Source organism: Pituophis catenifer, unplaced genomic scaffold (assembly GCF_029215685.1).
Source record: "Pituophis catenifer annectens isolate HBS135680 unplaced genomic scaffold, rPitCat1.0.hap2 SCAF_3, whole genome shotgun sequence".
Taxonomy (NCBI): domain Eukaryota; kingdom Metazoa; phylum Chordata; class Lepidosauria; order Squamata; family Colubridae; genus Pituophis; species Pituophis catenifer.
In genome coordinates, this window is record NW_027256883.1 from 176,425,083 (window position 1) to 176,441,635 (window position 16,553).

The following is a 16,553-nucleotide window of genomic DNA, read 5'->3' on the forward strand; positions in this document are numbered from 1 at the left end:
TACAATGTATTATTATTGAACCTAAAGAAAGTAAGATTGAATTATTTTTTTAAATCTCTCTCTCTCTCTCTCTCTCTCTCTCTCTCTCTCTCTCTCTCTCTCTCTCTGTCTTACACACAAATACAAATACTTCATTTTTATTTTTCTGTGTCTGTGACATTTTATAAAATAGTACAGTGACACCAACTGCCTGAGAAGTTTCCTAACTATTGACATATACACTAAATGCACATATTGGACATTATATTTTATACTAATCTACTCCTCTTCTTCTCTTTTGGGTTTATGCATCAGAAGTCATCTTAGTCACACAGGAAAATGTCTACCATGAAATTCATGTCATAATATGGAAATGGATTTTTGTTTTCATTTCTTAGGAGCTTTGTCGCCTATGTATTTTTTGATCAGTTTTGTCACTGAGTGATTGGATAAGCCATTTATATTTTTGGAGAGAGGCAACTAATGCTGTCCAGATGAGGGCATAAAAATGTGCTTGACTGCTCCTTTTTAAAGGTCCTCTGGATTAGGACATGGCTTTTATTTTATTTGTATATCCAGGATTCATGTTCTCTCTTCTTTTACAGTGTGTATAGGCTTGTGCAAGGTAAGTTTTCCTAAAAAAAAAAAAAAGATAGGGGAAATCAGGAGGGAAAATAACAGCTAAACTGGAGTGAAAAGCATGGCACACAGGGCAGGAAATTGTCCCCAGCTCTCCCACAGTTTCCCGCTGTTCAGCATTAAGCACTTGCTCTGATTTGCCTTCTCAGACAGAACTGATAAAACATTTTCTTCCAGCTCAGCAAGAAAGAAAAAAAAAGGGGGAGAGACTCCTATCATTCTCATTATGCATCCACTGTAGAGCAGGGGTTTTTTCTTTCCACAGATACTTGATATGAAATAAAAGCCCTAAGCAGATCCTTGGAGCTTTGTCAGCTGGCATTAGCTGACATGTTGGGGATAGCTGTAAATCTGTATATTGCCATTATCATACATTCTCCCAAATCATAACCATGAATTTATTCAGCTATAGCAAGACTGTGTATGTAGATATTTTGTGCATGTAAAATCCTATTTTTATTTTAATGTGGTGTTTAGAGGTCGATGTAAATTCCTTTTGTCTGCATTTTCATATCAGGACAAGTCACGAGCCCTGACTTACTTAATCATTTTGAATTATTGAATAATATTATTTAAAAGGTGGAAATAATGTTTTTAAATGCTGCACAAGAATAACATTTTAAGCACAAATTACTTGTCCATTGGTGTAAATTTGGGAGATGTGTGGGATGAAATATGGGCAGGAAAAAAGTGAAGGGAATTCCGTGGCATGATGGATGTCTACTCACATAACAGTAGAGATAGATCAGTAAATAGATTCATTTGCCTGCAGAGTTCCTGCTCTTATGTCAAAGGCCCATTAGCCTGTTTACTCTAAGCCAGGGATGTCAAACTCTATTTCATTGAGGGCTGCATCAGGGTTGTGTTTGATCTCAGGGGGCTGGGGTGGCTGTGGCCAGGGTGGGTATGGCTAGCTGGACGTCACCCGTGTCATGGGCGCCTGTGGTGGCCTGAGTGCTTTGCCAGTGAAAATGGGCTCCCAAGCTCAACAGCCTCCTGCAACCGTCTGCAAGCGAAAATGGAGCTTGGGAGAGCTGCTCATGGCCCTCCTGAGCTCTGTTTTCTCTGGCAGAGGCACAGCACGCCGGTCAGTTGCTGTTTCCAGTGCAGCCCTATGGCCAGATCTAAGCCTTGAGGGGAACTGCTAAAACCAATCTCCCCTAACCTGGAACTGGGTATAGTTGAGATATAGTTGAGCAAGTGGTTGGCCTGGGCAAATGTTATAAACCATGATGACATTTTGTGTGTAATATCATCACAATTATGACTTGAATAATATAGTTTGCATCAAATATAGATGCCATCGGGATGCATGTCATGTCACTTGCCCTGCTTTCTGGATGCTCATGTTTGTCAGTCTATCCAGACTAAGCACATCTAATTGCATCTAGCTAGAATGCATCTCATCTGTTTCCATTTCCATTCCAAGTGTGTATTTTACTTAATTGAATATGTTACTTAAGGTATCTTATATTCAAGTTTGAAACAATATAACAAAGTAAATGTATCAGGGGTTTTATTGCCTAGATAAATGTATTGATATAAAACAATAGAGTTTTTTGGAGGGGCTTGGTTATTAGATTTTCATGTCTCTTATAACATATATACATATATGACAAAATTCAAAAGGTGTTATGTGACTTCTTTGACATTATGAAAAATGCTTGGCTGTATTTTTAGTCATAGTAATTTTGCATTTTGTGTCTGCATTTTGTACATTACAGAATGCAAGACATATGGCAAACTTATACTTTGGGACAATCTTTTTAAATTGTTGTTGTCAGAGCTATTAATATTTTAGATGAGATTTTTGTGAGCAATGTTTTAAATTATTCAGGTTATAATAAAACTAAATTTGGAAATTGCAAAATAACTCTATATTCAACTAAAATGCAAATTAAGCAAGATGTTCGGCAGCATTGACAATTCCTGAATTACTCTTTGTATTGCAATGTGCTTTATATGATTCTGAGTCTATGGTATTTTTTTTAATTACTATGAAATGTATTATTAGGATTGATACCACTTATTTTTAAGATCTCTGGAATAAAGAATTGAAATATCATTTTAATAAAGATATCTTTATATTATAATATCTTAAAGCATATTATGCTAATATTATCTTAAAATGAGATTGATTCAACAAAATATTCTTTCTCACATATACTGGGAGATCCCAAATTTTGTTTAATGGGGTCTAGTAATTAACTTCAGGCCAAAGTAAAAAAAAAAAGAATCAGTTACACTTACCCTTATGGTATGAACTTCTTCTAGTGGCCTATTTTGAACTGATATCCATTGTTTTATCGATATAATGTTTATACAATAAATACAGTTTAAAACTGGGAATACAAAATATGTAGATATGCATATGTGTGTATTTGTGTATGTGTACATTTAAGGAATTTGGAATTTAATAGTATTGGTTGTGAGAAGTAGTACAAAAATGATTATTATTCCATAATAATGAAAAGGTAGAACTACTCTAGATTTAGCTCTTGGATTATAAATATGAGTTGTTTTTGAGATGGCTTGTCATCTATATAATGGAAAGACCAAGGAACATAATTTTATCTGGTCAAGATTTAATGGCTTATTTAAAAGTTTAGCTGAATGAATTCATCCACACAATATGTGTTTTTCTTTTTTGTATAGTAAAGCTAAAATTTTATTTATCTATATCCTGCCTTTATTATTTTTACAAATAACTCAAGGCAGCGAACATACCCGGAGCGCCCTCCTTCCTCTTCTTCTTTTCCCCACAACAACCCTGTCAGGTGGTTTGGGCTGTGAGAGAGTGACTGGCCCAAGGTTATCCAGCTGGCTTTCATGGCTAAGGCAGGGCTTGAACTCATGCTGTCTTGTTTTCTAGCCTTTAACCACAATACTAAATTGATGCACATAGCAAAATAAAAAAAGAGGCTTCCCTGTCCTTGTATGGATTTTAGCAAATAGCACACATACCATATCTGAGATCAAAGCGTTTTCCTATCTATTTTATGGCATAATCTCTTCTCTGTGTTATCCTTTTGTGCTATCCATTGATTCTGCAGTTTATGCACCATATTGAGTTCCTGACAGTGAAAACAATTAATCAGTGGAACAGCTTGTCTCTTGAATCTTGAATGTTCCATCACTAATGATGATTCTCTATATTCTTCAGGTGTTATTAACAGCTGCAAATGAAACATGGTTTGAGTGTCTTTCTGAGAAGGTTCCCTGAGCTAAATTCAGTTTGCTATTGGAACAGATATTGGAAAGCTTGCAGTGATGAAGAATAGAAACACAATTTCTAAACATTTCCTCTTCCTCAGAAAATCCTTCCAATATTTCAAGCTTAAGTGAGACACAAGTAAACGTAAAGAGATACATATTTATGAAGACAAATATCTCACCTAGAGGTGAGCTCTGTTGTGATTCACGTTTGCTTTATAGCCGGGTTGACTAACCGAGCAGGGTTTTTTATTTGTTGTTTAAAAAGGAAATTAACGCACATTGCTTTGTTTCTCATGTAGTCATGCTACCTATTTCAAGAGACAGTGTAACTTTTTGATTAATAAGGCTAATACCCTACGACATCAAAATAGAATAAATCAGAATAGAAAACATGGCTTATTTTAGTTTTAAGCTTCCTAGAGTTTTCTCTCTGTGTATTAAGTAATACCTGTGGGGTAGCTAGAATGCTGGATACGGATATGAGAAATTGAAATCTGTGTTCATCACTGACACTCTAGGAAGCCTTGAGCATTACTCTGTACTGAATTTTAAAACTGCCTCACAGGAGTCCTACGAGGCTAAAATGTTGTTCAGAAAGCTTTCAAGGTAACATTTCGTGGCATTTTTGCCAAATAGTTCATAATCTTTCTCTACTTTTGTCAGTGCTCAAGTATGTGTATGAAAGAGATTATCTAGAGAACTTAACATATCTTGTAATTGATTTATATGCATGAAGGGAACTCTAGTCTACAAAAAAGCTTATGAGTGCAATAAATCTGTCAGTCTTTAAAATGCCACAACTGTAACATAACACAAGAAATATATCCTTGGCCTCTTCGTGTAAATAAAAACCCATGGTGCCAGTTTTTCATCCTTTTGTGTGCAAAGGTTCTCATAGTTTTAAAATGTGTATCTATCCTACATTGACAATTACTCCATTGACAATCATTCTTTCTCATTAATTATAATGCTTCTCTTACAGCCTAATCTTTATTGCCCCATTATTTTATTCTCCTGGCCATGTGGGGAAGGCATTAAGAACCCTTACCTTGGGCAAATAAGAAGGCTGCAGTGAAATGGATAGAATCTTTTTGAGTTTTTTTTCACCCCAAATTAAATCTCCCTCCTGCTGAGGTGCATCAGAAACTTTTTAAGAGTATCTTCAGATTCAGACATTAAAGTGTCATGCTGGCTTTAAATTGAATTCTCTTCAAATTCAATTCTGTCAAGTGAGGAGGTAAACAAATCCTACTAATCTCAACATTAAATGTCAGTTATGGCATCTCCCCCTCCCCCCCAATCACCTGGATTTTTCAGACATTCAGATTTCTGATGTTTGGAGAAACACTTGAAAAAGGTTTTGAGAAAATTGTTAGTTAGTCCCTTTCTGTTGTAATCTATAGCAAAACATGGTCTTTTATTTCTGAGAGGTCCTCGGTGGTCTCTTAGCTTGATTGTTTTCTTGCAGACCTTTCATTACCCAACCTAAGTAACAGTGTTAGTAGGGTTTCTTCTCATTTATATTATAGTGGCTTGCCTTGTCGGTATTGGTGGGAGTCGTCTCGGTAGTTATTAGGTTGGGCTGTTTATTGTTAGCTTGCAAGAAAATAAATAAGGAATGAACACAAATATAAATTTAGCATTAAGGTTAAAACCAAGGAACAAGACAATTGCAGACAAATTAATTTTGAATAATAAAGTAACTCCTAGTGGGAGAAAAAACAAGCATAGTCTTTGTGTGTCTCTCTCTACCAGCTTGAGAAAATCTCAACTATCATTTTTCAATCTGTCCAATAATGAGAGATCTCTGGGAAGATAACAAGATGATTTTTAAAAATTAACATGCATAAAATAATAAAAACAGTGGAAAAATAAAACCAATGGTATTAAAGATAACAATGCAGGAAAGAATATGAACATTTAAACAGATAAAAATCAATGACTTACAGGCAATTAAAATCTAGGAGTTCCTCCAGAAATGAGAGAAACAAAATGAGGATGGCCTTTCCTCCCAATTTTCCATTCTATTATGCTTACATAAATGAAATCTAAATATATGCAAACTGTCCTGTCCTTTGATGTAAAAGGCATTTCAAGAAATAAACAAATAAATCCAAATTCAGTTGGTATTAATGCAGTCCTCTGAATTGGAGCAACTCTAATTCTTGTAATACATAATAGGTATTGGAATATTTAAAAAGCATGTTCATGTAGTCCCTTGGGAATACATAGAACATTATTCTTCTCAAAAACATTACAGGAGAAAGAGGTAAGGGCTGCCATAAATCTATAATTAGTATCAACATTGAAAGACATTGTCTTTATGAGGGAAGAAAAATATGATAATTTATATTTATATAAAAACACAATCAAAAGAAAAAAGTGAATTTATGAGGTTTGTCATAGCAGAACTATAAATTAGACACAAAGAAGTTGCTCTGTTTTGAATATAATGACACATTTCATTGTAGGATTATCTTTTCCTGCTGCTGAGGTCCTTTTAATCAAGTTAAAATATTTTTTTTCTGCACTAAAGTAATATTTTACTTTTAAGCTATGTATTTTTAAGCGATGAAAAATCACAAAAGCTGTAGTAAAGAATAAGATTAAGGCATAGCTTTAGAAATTATTTTGGGATTTTAGTTCTTCATGAAATTAAGACAGGTTCATCTCATTAACACCTATTAATTTCAAAGAAATATATTAATGTGAATCTATCGCATAATATAGTTATTTAGATGTTTCAGCCTTGTACATACTTATTTGAAAGGAAGTTTCATTAACTGAGTAAAATTTATTTTAATCAATACAATGACAAGTTTACAGTGTGAGTAAAATCCTTTGGAAGATGAAGTGAATCACTCTTTCAAGAATTAGGATTGAAAGTTTGGATGCTATTTACTATGCTAGTTTGAATATCTTAATTTTGGGGTGATATCAATTACAATGATTGCGATCACCTTCTTTTTATTGAATATTAGATGTCACCCAAATTATTTTCTTCCCTAATATTTCTGCAAGCCCCTTTCATTAACAAGGCTTAAAACAGCCACATAGACAGAAATGAGTGTGAACTAAAATAATTATTTCAAACATAGACAGAACTTCCTACTCCTTCTTTTCTCTTGAGGATCAGTTGATCCTTACTACCCTAAGGCTTTCCTCCTTCAAAAAAAAATAGTATGTGGCTGCTCCCAGCAACTCCTGAGGCACTCATTTAAATCTGCGGATTTACGTGCCTCAAACTTGAACAAGTTGCTTATGGAACATAACTTATTAGCCCATTTTATTTACTGGGAACCTGCTGATTTGAAATAATAAAGGAGGTGGTCACTATATACTTCATGTATGCTGAAAAAGTTGGAGGGAGGCACTATCCCCACCCCCTTTTTAGATAGAATAAGGAAATTTGCCATTCCAGGAACTGTGGCAGGGTAGCACAAGGCAATGAGTGAATGGCAGGTTTTGTACTGTTGGTTGCAGAAGCATTAAAAGGCTTATGGTATTAATTGCCTACAATATATTATATTTCAAGGATTTTTTTTTCTCCCGTTCAAGTTGTACCTGATTTTTGAGACTGCCTGGACAAGTTCCTGCAGTTTTCTTGGCAAGGTTTGCCATTATCTCCTTTCTAGGTCTGAGGGGAAGTGATAGTCCCAAGGTCACCCGTTTGGTTTCAGAATTTATGATCTCCCGGTTTCTAGCCTGATACATTAACTACTAGGCATGAAATTGATCATGAATCAAACGGTTTTTGAAGGACTAAGGAGTGAAAATTATGTTAGTACAAAACAATCCTTACTATCAGTATTCTGAATAGTAATATGAAGTCAGATTTCCAATGTGTCTATCCCAAACAACTGCCCATGTATGTTGTGCCAAAGATGACAGTAGCATGTTTGGCCCCAGCACACATTCTAATATATCCTTATTTAACACTTCTTTTGTTTATAATTCAAAAAAGTATGTCAGATATGTCAATGGTGGATGGATCAGATACAGATCCATCCACCATTGGATAAAGGAGTAGAGTTTGCTTATTAAAGAGAGACACTAAAGCAAATAGGATTTCAAGCACAAAATGATTCATAATTTAGAATAAGTGTGCCCAGATTGTAGATTCATAAATTTAATGAAATACTGAGAAGAAATCCCAAAGCAGGCCCAAGGGTCTAGATTCCAGTTCTCTGCTGTACTTACTTATGAGACTCTTTGGTGCTAGAATTTTTTCCCCATCTCTTCCATTTTTATTTTTCTCTCTTATTTAGCATTTGAGCTACTTCCATAGAAGGACATTTCTTTGAGTGTTTGACTGTCCTGCAAAGATGCAGCTGTATTGATATAGCTGCTGTTACTGTGTGGATTCCTGAAGCTCTTTATGGCTCATTGAACACCCAAGATTGTTTTGCACATCTTTCAGTATCTGCTGTTGCTTGAGCTCTTTCTGTTTTCTAACCTGGTTGCCAGAGTTAATGAATAAATGAACTGTTCTAACCAAATCTATTAATAAAAGTTATGAGAAGCTGGCAGAACTTGAAAGAAACAAGCAGCACTTACTAAGTTTGAGGTCTGAGGTAAAGGTGAGCCATGGTTTGCTAAATAGAGATTCACCAATCCATTCCTGATCTTTATCCTTTCATTGTTATATCACATATCAATTTAAGGATTGCTGGTCAAGGATTTTTTAGTCTAACAAATACACCCCCAAATTTATTCATTTCTTTAGATAGTTCCAGAAGGTCATTATGGATTATAATAATGTCAAATTATGTGAAGTAATAATTATAAACAAAGTAACATTTAATATCCATATAAAATTCATATCTTGCAACTTAGTAGGATGCCTCAATATTATTGTCCCAGATCAGTTATATTGAGGCTGAAAAGAGTGCTTGAAATGTTGCAGTCTAGATGACATTTAAACCAGGATTTTTCACAGTTCTGACAGAGAATAAATGGAGTAATCATAAATCAAGCAAACTTCCTATTGTGGTCGATCATAAAGCTGTAAATTAGTCTTCAGGCTTTCAGAATTGCAGTGGGTGAAACAATAGCATTGTTCAAGCCAGATCAGGCATCAAGCTTCCAGCAAACAACCCACACTTTGTTTTAGGGTACAAGAGAACATGCATTTTAGCAGTCTGTTTTGTTTGTGTCTGTCTTTCAGTAGTGGGATTTTCCTGGGCTTCTCTCATGGAAGTCACTTTCTTTCAACCAGTGATGGATAAGATGACTTGCTATTGTTTCAACTTGATCTTGGGGGCGGGGGACGGGGAGGCCTCATCCAAGATCTATTTTGATATATTCCTTAGCTCTTTCTCCACTATTTGAACTATTCTCCTATTCAATCTGGGATCAATTTTTCTCTTCCAACCCACATCCAGGAGGGTTGGCCTATGGACCTTAAATGGCTTAATAGTAATAACAATCATGATCACATGTATATGAAGCTCTTTAGAGATGTTTTGTAGCCTTTACATTTACCATACTTTAACATTAACCTATGTTCACTATATTGCACATAATGACACAAAAAGCCTGAGCAAGTACTTTTCTCAATTTAAAAAGGATGAGTGACTAATTATGAGATTGAAGATGCCTATGATAATTAAAATAGTCTGATTGAGAGATCACTAAGATCCAAGAATGCCTTTTAAAAGGTACCAATACTTATATCCATGCCATTTTCAATTGTGTTGTTATTTACAAGAATATGCTAAGTCATACATCAAAAACAGAGTGTCTGCTAAAGAATAGTGGAATTTAATTGTGCCAGCTTCAGTGTATTTTAGTGCAACTTGGGATTCTTTTGGGAAAAGTGGTGGGGTACCAATATTTTTGGGTGCTTTCTCAAGTTTGCTTTGATATTTGCATGTATCAGTAGTTTGCTGGGATCAGGTCCCTTTAATCTGATCAGTAGAGAGAAACATCATGGAAAAGTTCTGAAATCTCTGTAATTCTCTGGAGGAATTATTCACATTCATATGAATTTTCAGTCTTTTGATACTACTTTTTGTGATTAAAATGATTAGTAATACAAAAGATGAATCCCTTTGGGTGACCTCAAAAAACACCCCTAGTTAGAATTTTTTACAAAGGAATGAAAAATGGCAGGTAAGTACACCATTAATACTTTTTTGGAAGGAAACTGTTTGGGAACTGTCAGGTATAAGGATTTCACTATGTCAAACAATTGTAGGTGATTGTATATTTGAAAAAGATGCCACTGCATTAAAGAAGTGCTGCACTTCCAAATGCTCCAGAAAAACCTCTTGTTTTCAAAGTATGCATAATCAGATTAACAGATCAACTAGTTTTAAAATTAGTGCAAAAACCTAACAAGATGGATTTGAACATGGAGATATTTGGGTGGGGAGGGGAAGCTAAATAAATTGAAGAGAGAAGTTGCTCACAAGAAGTGTCTCGGGATTTTTTCCTATTATTTTCCATAATGAACATTTCTACTTTTTCATGTACAGTTCATATAGGTTTTGTCCTATGTGATAGTTTTACATATCATAATGCTTATGATGAAGGTGAATCTGGAGACCATTGCTGCAAATTTCAGGGCAATTTCAAATACTGCTTGCAATTTATTAGTATGACAGATTGCCCTTGTTTACTTGAGAATCTTTTGTTTTAGGTATTTAAAATTACTTAGATGCATATTCATAATGAGTACATTCTTAACAACAAACAAGACTCAACACCCACAATACTACCCCCCATTTTCTCACCAAATCATACTGTTATCTGTGAAAAATGGCTTGGGATATTTATAAGTTTTGGGAAGTTGGGCATAGTTTTATAGAAAATCTGAAAGAGTGCCTGGTTTGTTAAAATAGCTTTTAAAACATTGTGATTTTTTTTCAAGGCTTTATTTCCAATTAACATCATATTTCAAATCCACATGAATTGGATCATTTGCACATATAGTGTTTTAAACACTACATAGCACAAGCAGAATACCTCCATTTAGTAGTTGATACACATTGATTTAAAAATAGTTACTTACTTTTTAAAAAATATCTGGTATACACAAGTTTCATATTCTGTGCAAAAAAATAAGTACATAATCCTTGAAAAAGTATATTTAGTTTATAAATTAAATACATTTTTAATCTTTAGACTACATGTAGCTGTGGATAACCTTTCTGCAACTTCTGAAACACCCCAGACTAGATACAGCCAAAATGTTAAGCCTTCTTTTTTAAAAAAAATAGAAGAAAGATTTGGGAAGCTTAGACATGTAAAATAAATGTCCTAAATCTTGTCATAGCTCAAGGAACATATTTTGCTCCTTATTAAATGTTACCTTCACCTTGCCAGCACAAAACAACTGAGTTGATTTTTCCCATTTCTGAAATAGTTTTGGAACACATGGCCTCTAATAGGCTGTAGCCATGCACAGATCGTTTTATTTAACAAGCACAGTATTAGTATTTTTCCTAAAACTAATAGAAATTCTGAGAATATAGAGCTGAAGTTTTTCATCAGCAAAATAAATCTCAAATAACAAAGGAAATTTTTAAGAACATTATTAAATGATTAGAAAAGCATGTTTCAGTTCACCCAGGGCTGAACAGTTTACTCTCCCAATTAAAGACTTGCTTTCCAATGCCTCTTGATATGAATCAGAAATTATCTGAACTTGAAAAAAATAATTATGTTAGCAAGATTTTATCTGTGATGTACTTCGATGTGTAGAAGTTAACCTACACATATTAGTTTTTCTACATATAACCCTAAATAGTTTGAGACTTGGGATCTAAAAATTTTGTATTTGTTTCAATTTTTCATTAATACCCTGAAGCCTATTAATACCCTGAATCCCATTGTCTCTTCCTGTCAATAGTTAGATACATGTTGAATAAATATTCTATAAGTGTACTACATTTGACTTGAGGTTATAGATCACACACAAAGTATACATAGATGAGCTTGTAGGAGAAGGCTGCAAAATCACATACTGGGGGACAGAGTGTGTGTAAGATAAATTTCAAGGATGATAATTCTGGAAAGAACAGCCAAAGTGACTCAAAAATAGAGGGGATTTTGAGAAAAGGGACAGAGCTTGTCAACCAGATTTGTTTATTGTCTGAACAATGGTCCCCAATATTCCAAAGGAATCTCTGATGATTTTTCCAATGTCTACAGATGAATGAGATGGGGAAATTGATATCTTATCTTCCTCTGTGATCAGCCAGTGGGCAGCAGAAAATACAGAAAGAAAAGAGGTTGGAAGATTCGTGTAATCATTCCTGGTGAGAGGCTGAGCAATTGTCTGGTTATAGCTCTAATATCAAGCTACCAGGTGGATAAAAGGAATTTTCTTTGTACCAATTCCACAGTAGTATAGAATCTCCTTCATTAACAGTTTTTCTCAAGGTTGCTGTGGTACCATATTATTATATCTTTTAAGTATTCAAGAATGTCCTCAAGGAGTCAGCATAACACCATAAGGTCTGAGTTTATCAAAAAGCTTTCTAGGGAGGGAGGGAGGGAGGGAGGGAGGGAGGGAGGGAGGGAAGGAAGGAAGGGAGGAAGGAAGGAAGGAAGGATTTTTACCAGCTTCCCAGAAGGAAACTCAATAGGGAAGCCAGCAGGAAGTTCACAGTCACTTCTATTCCTACTGCCTTTTTTGCCCACTCTTGGTTATTTAGTGAAACACTTCTCAGCTATTGAGTGAATTATATTAATAGCCAGCTGAGAAGGCGAACATAAGAAAACCCATATTGGAGCAGATCAAAACTTACCTAGTCCACCATTCTGTTTCCACAATGTAACACAAAATATTCAATGGAAACCTATCACAAGTAGCCACTGATATCCTCCACGATTTCAATTCCCCTGAAAATGTCCATCTTGGTGAATATTTGCTAAGTCTTATCATTATGAATGTTATAGGATTTTGCAGTCTTTCGGACCTTACCTGTCTAATGTAACTGCAGAAGTAGGGGTGGGCGATTAAAAAAAGTCAAGATGACAGTTATTGTGCAATCAAAGATTTGGCCATTTTAAAATATTTGTGATGTGCATTAAAAGAGATTAGGGTTTTAAATTCCCCTGGTGCATGTCTTTGCTGGTTGCCATGGTGTAGTAGTCCAGTACATAGTGAGATGGGAGGTCATATAAATTTGTTTAATAAACAAACAGACACATCCAGGTGCTTCTCTCCAATTTGCCAAGATCCCATGTTATTAGCTTTTATTAGCTTTTGGTTAATTATTAAAATTAGTGTGGGAATTTGGAACTCTTAAATTTGGAGAACCTGGGATAACATTTGCTAGCCTCCAATTTAATTGTGCTCTATGTATAGTAACTCCCTTGATTTGACTCAAAACTCCTATAATTTAGCTTTGTTATTATCTGTTTGATGGATGGATAAGTGGATGGATGTATTGTATTTGGTTTTGCTCATAGGCCACAACACAGAGAACCATAAACCAATCAACAAACATAAAATACAAAATATAAGTTTGCGTAACATAAGCCTTCAGGTAGGAAGGTTGCAAATGGCAATCACATGACTCTAGAATGCTGGAATTTTCCCATCTCCCTCACATAGTGACTCTGAGCAGTGTACAAATAAAATCTTAATAAGAAAAGATGCTGAAATTATGTATAAAAAACTTGGAGTCAAATACAAAATGTAGTAAAGAATTGAAAAGAGGTAGGTATATGAAAATTTATGTAAAAATTTTTATAAGGTATTCAATGTTATTTATCAATTAATGATAAAATTTTAGTACGAAACTTTTGAAAACAGACATTTAACTACATATTTCTTGTTCTAAAAAGCCCTAAAATATAAATGATGATCACATCATCATTTATATTTTGACCAGACTTAAAATATACTTGACTTAAAAAAAAGAATGAGTTATGTTGTCATAGAATACTATATGCATAAGCTTTTTGGACTGATGTAAATGGTTATGATTTGAATTATAAAAAAGCCTATTACAGGAAATATTGCTGAATTCTAAGGGAAGGCACAGCAGTGTTTGTAGATATGTTAAAAGACTGGCTTGAGATGCATGGCACTTAAAGCTCTGTTTTTTTGTTAAGGCTAGCGATGAAACAGTAATTATTCCTTCATAGGACATTCATTTGAAATTGCTAATATTTCCAATGATCAATACTAAGAGATAATTTTATTAGCCTACATATTTTGAGGATATACTTTAGTGAGAGCTGTCAGAGTATGAATATTCATGGATTGGAATAAATCAACCAATGGAGTTTGAATGGAGAATAGGCACGGTAACAGACTCAGCCAATGAGGCTTATTTGGAAACAGAAACTTAAGTCTGAAGTCTGGGCATGGCTTAGGCAACTGAGTCTGTGCAGAAGCTTAATTGCCCTGTATAGAGGAAGCTCTCTTTGTATTAAGTTCTGTGCTCAGCTCTGAAATTTCAGTTTATATTCTCAAGTCAATATCTGAAATCTAATTCACGGAAAATATTTCTAGTCATACACTTTATTAAAACGCATTTAAGTCTGCTGTAGTGACCTGACTTTCATATACTGAACAATATCTAGATACCTATTATGTACAAACAATAACTTTATGAATTGACAAGTGTTTCTTTTTGTCAAATATGTTCTGTTAAATTCCTTTGCAGCATTTATAATCAATCAAATCCAAGATGTGATTACTTATTCAGATTATATAACCGGAATATTCTTGTTGGCTTCTTTATCTACTTCAGCTAAACTCTGTGTTCCTTTTGCATATTGAAAACTTTCATTAAAACTGAATTACTAAAGAATTTAAAGACAGAGGGAGAGAGAAGCAGTGTGTCAAATTCATAGCCAGGAATATTATTACCAAACATTTGCAGGATAGATAATTGTGTGATTATTAAGGGCAGAAATGAAAGTGATGGTTCATTAGTAGAAAACGTCCATGAAATATCAATAAATATACATAAATGGAAGTGGTAATAATTCAGAAATATACATAGGCTTTGAGCCAAGGACTTTTCTTACTATCTGGGACAAATAATTTTAATTCTGTCTCCGTCTCTTTAAGAGACTGATCTTCAGTGTCTTTTCTTAGATTTTTTTTTTAAATGCAAGATTTGCTTCCTGATATATTTATGCATATAACGGTAATAAAATTGCTGATGATGAGTCCTGAGCCTCTAGTTCAGGAAGTCTTCTTGGACTTGGATCCCTTTCCTATGCATGGGAAGGACATGGAAGGACATTGAAGGAAGGACATTTAAGAAAATTATTTCAGTACCTCTAGCTTTGTTCATTACCTTATTTACAAATTTAAAGATATTGAGGAAAATATCAAGGGGACTGTTAATGTAGTTCTTTTAAAAAATGAGATAATTCCAGGTAAATTAATCATTTAATTATTTGTGTCATTCTTGTGAACGTTTCTACAATTAGAATCATGTCTGCAACCTTATGAAGATCCCAAGAAAACACTCCTTTAAAGTGCCTCTCTAAAGGGCCAGAAACCCCTGTTTTGGGCCAACTAAGTGGCCATTATGCTTCATTTCTTGTGATATGCAATTGAAGTTAAGCAAATTCTCTTATATTACATTATTAATAGCAAAAAGGAAAAGAGTCACAAATGATTGACACTTAACAAATATGAAGTGTTTTTACTAGAATTCTCAAAAAGATTCTTGAGTTTTACTTTACTGATAATCATATGTAAATTAAATGACAGTAAGAAGAAACAATCAATTAATTTGATAAATATACATAATATATCAGCTGACTCAAACCTAGTTACAGAAGGGAAATGGAATGCAGTATTATAAAATATAGGTTTATTAGTTTCAGAGCACTTTTTTACTTGCTCGAGTAACAGAAAAAGATATAAAAAGCTTAGACTGTTGGATTAAATTGTATCTCATCTATAAATCTTTTAGATTATGGTTTCTAGGGAAGGCAAATGTACTTCCACATAAAATCCTGGATCCCAAGTTGGTAATCATGTTCAAAAATGATAAATTTTAGACACTAGGATAGAAGAGAAAAAAAGCAATGACAGGAAAGGGAAATCTACAAAATTATTAAATTCAAATTGATCTAGAAATCAGCTTTGGATTACCTCAATTTGATGTCCATTACTTCATTGTCATGACATGTAATTTTTCTTTGGATTTGGATTGGTTTTGGATCAGTGAAGATTCGAAAAGCAGTGAAGTTATGAGCATATCTGTATCAGCCTTTCCTATCATGAAATTTGTCTAGATTATTTGGGAATAGCTATTCTGACAGTTGCGGTTTCAACACATCTGAAAGGCAACAGGTTGAGGAAAGCTGATGCAAGTTCATCTGGATATTGCTCTCTAAAAGTATTCATGTGTGGCTTGTACCACATTTTACTCAAACACTTTTGCCAGAGTTTATGACAAGAACATGCAACCAATGTAATTTTTCAGTTTGGAATGTTTTGATGAGGAACCTTTTTATGGAATCAACATTAGCCAATGCTAATTACTTTATAATGAGTATACCATTGGATTTACCCATAAACACAGTTAATTGAACCTGTTGTTTTAGATACAGCTGGTGTTTTGGAGTCAGCTGAGCCTTAGCTGAGCAATCTCAATTTGTGAATGGTACTCTTTGATTTTTTTTTTTCAGATGCATGTCTTCTTGCTGATACTTGGCTGCTGAAAAATTGTATTTTTTTCCTCAGCTCATATTTAATGCATTTAGCAAAGGTTTTTTAAAAACTGCTAAGC

The 16,553-nt window shown here is 34.2% G+C and overlaps 1 protein-coding gene across 1 annotated transcript in view; it reads left to right on the plus strand.

Annotated features, from left to right (window-relative positions):
* TAFA3 (TAFA chemokine like family member 3) overlaps nucleotides 1–16,553 on the plus strand; it is a 107,635-nt gene that overhangs the window by 72,655 nt on the left and 18,427 nt on the right. The gene's annotated exons all lie outside the window — the stretch shown is intronic.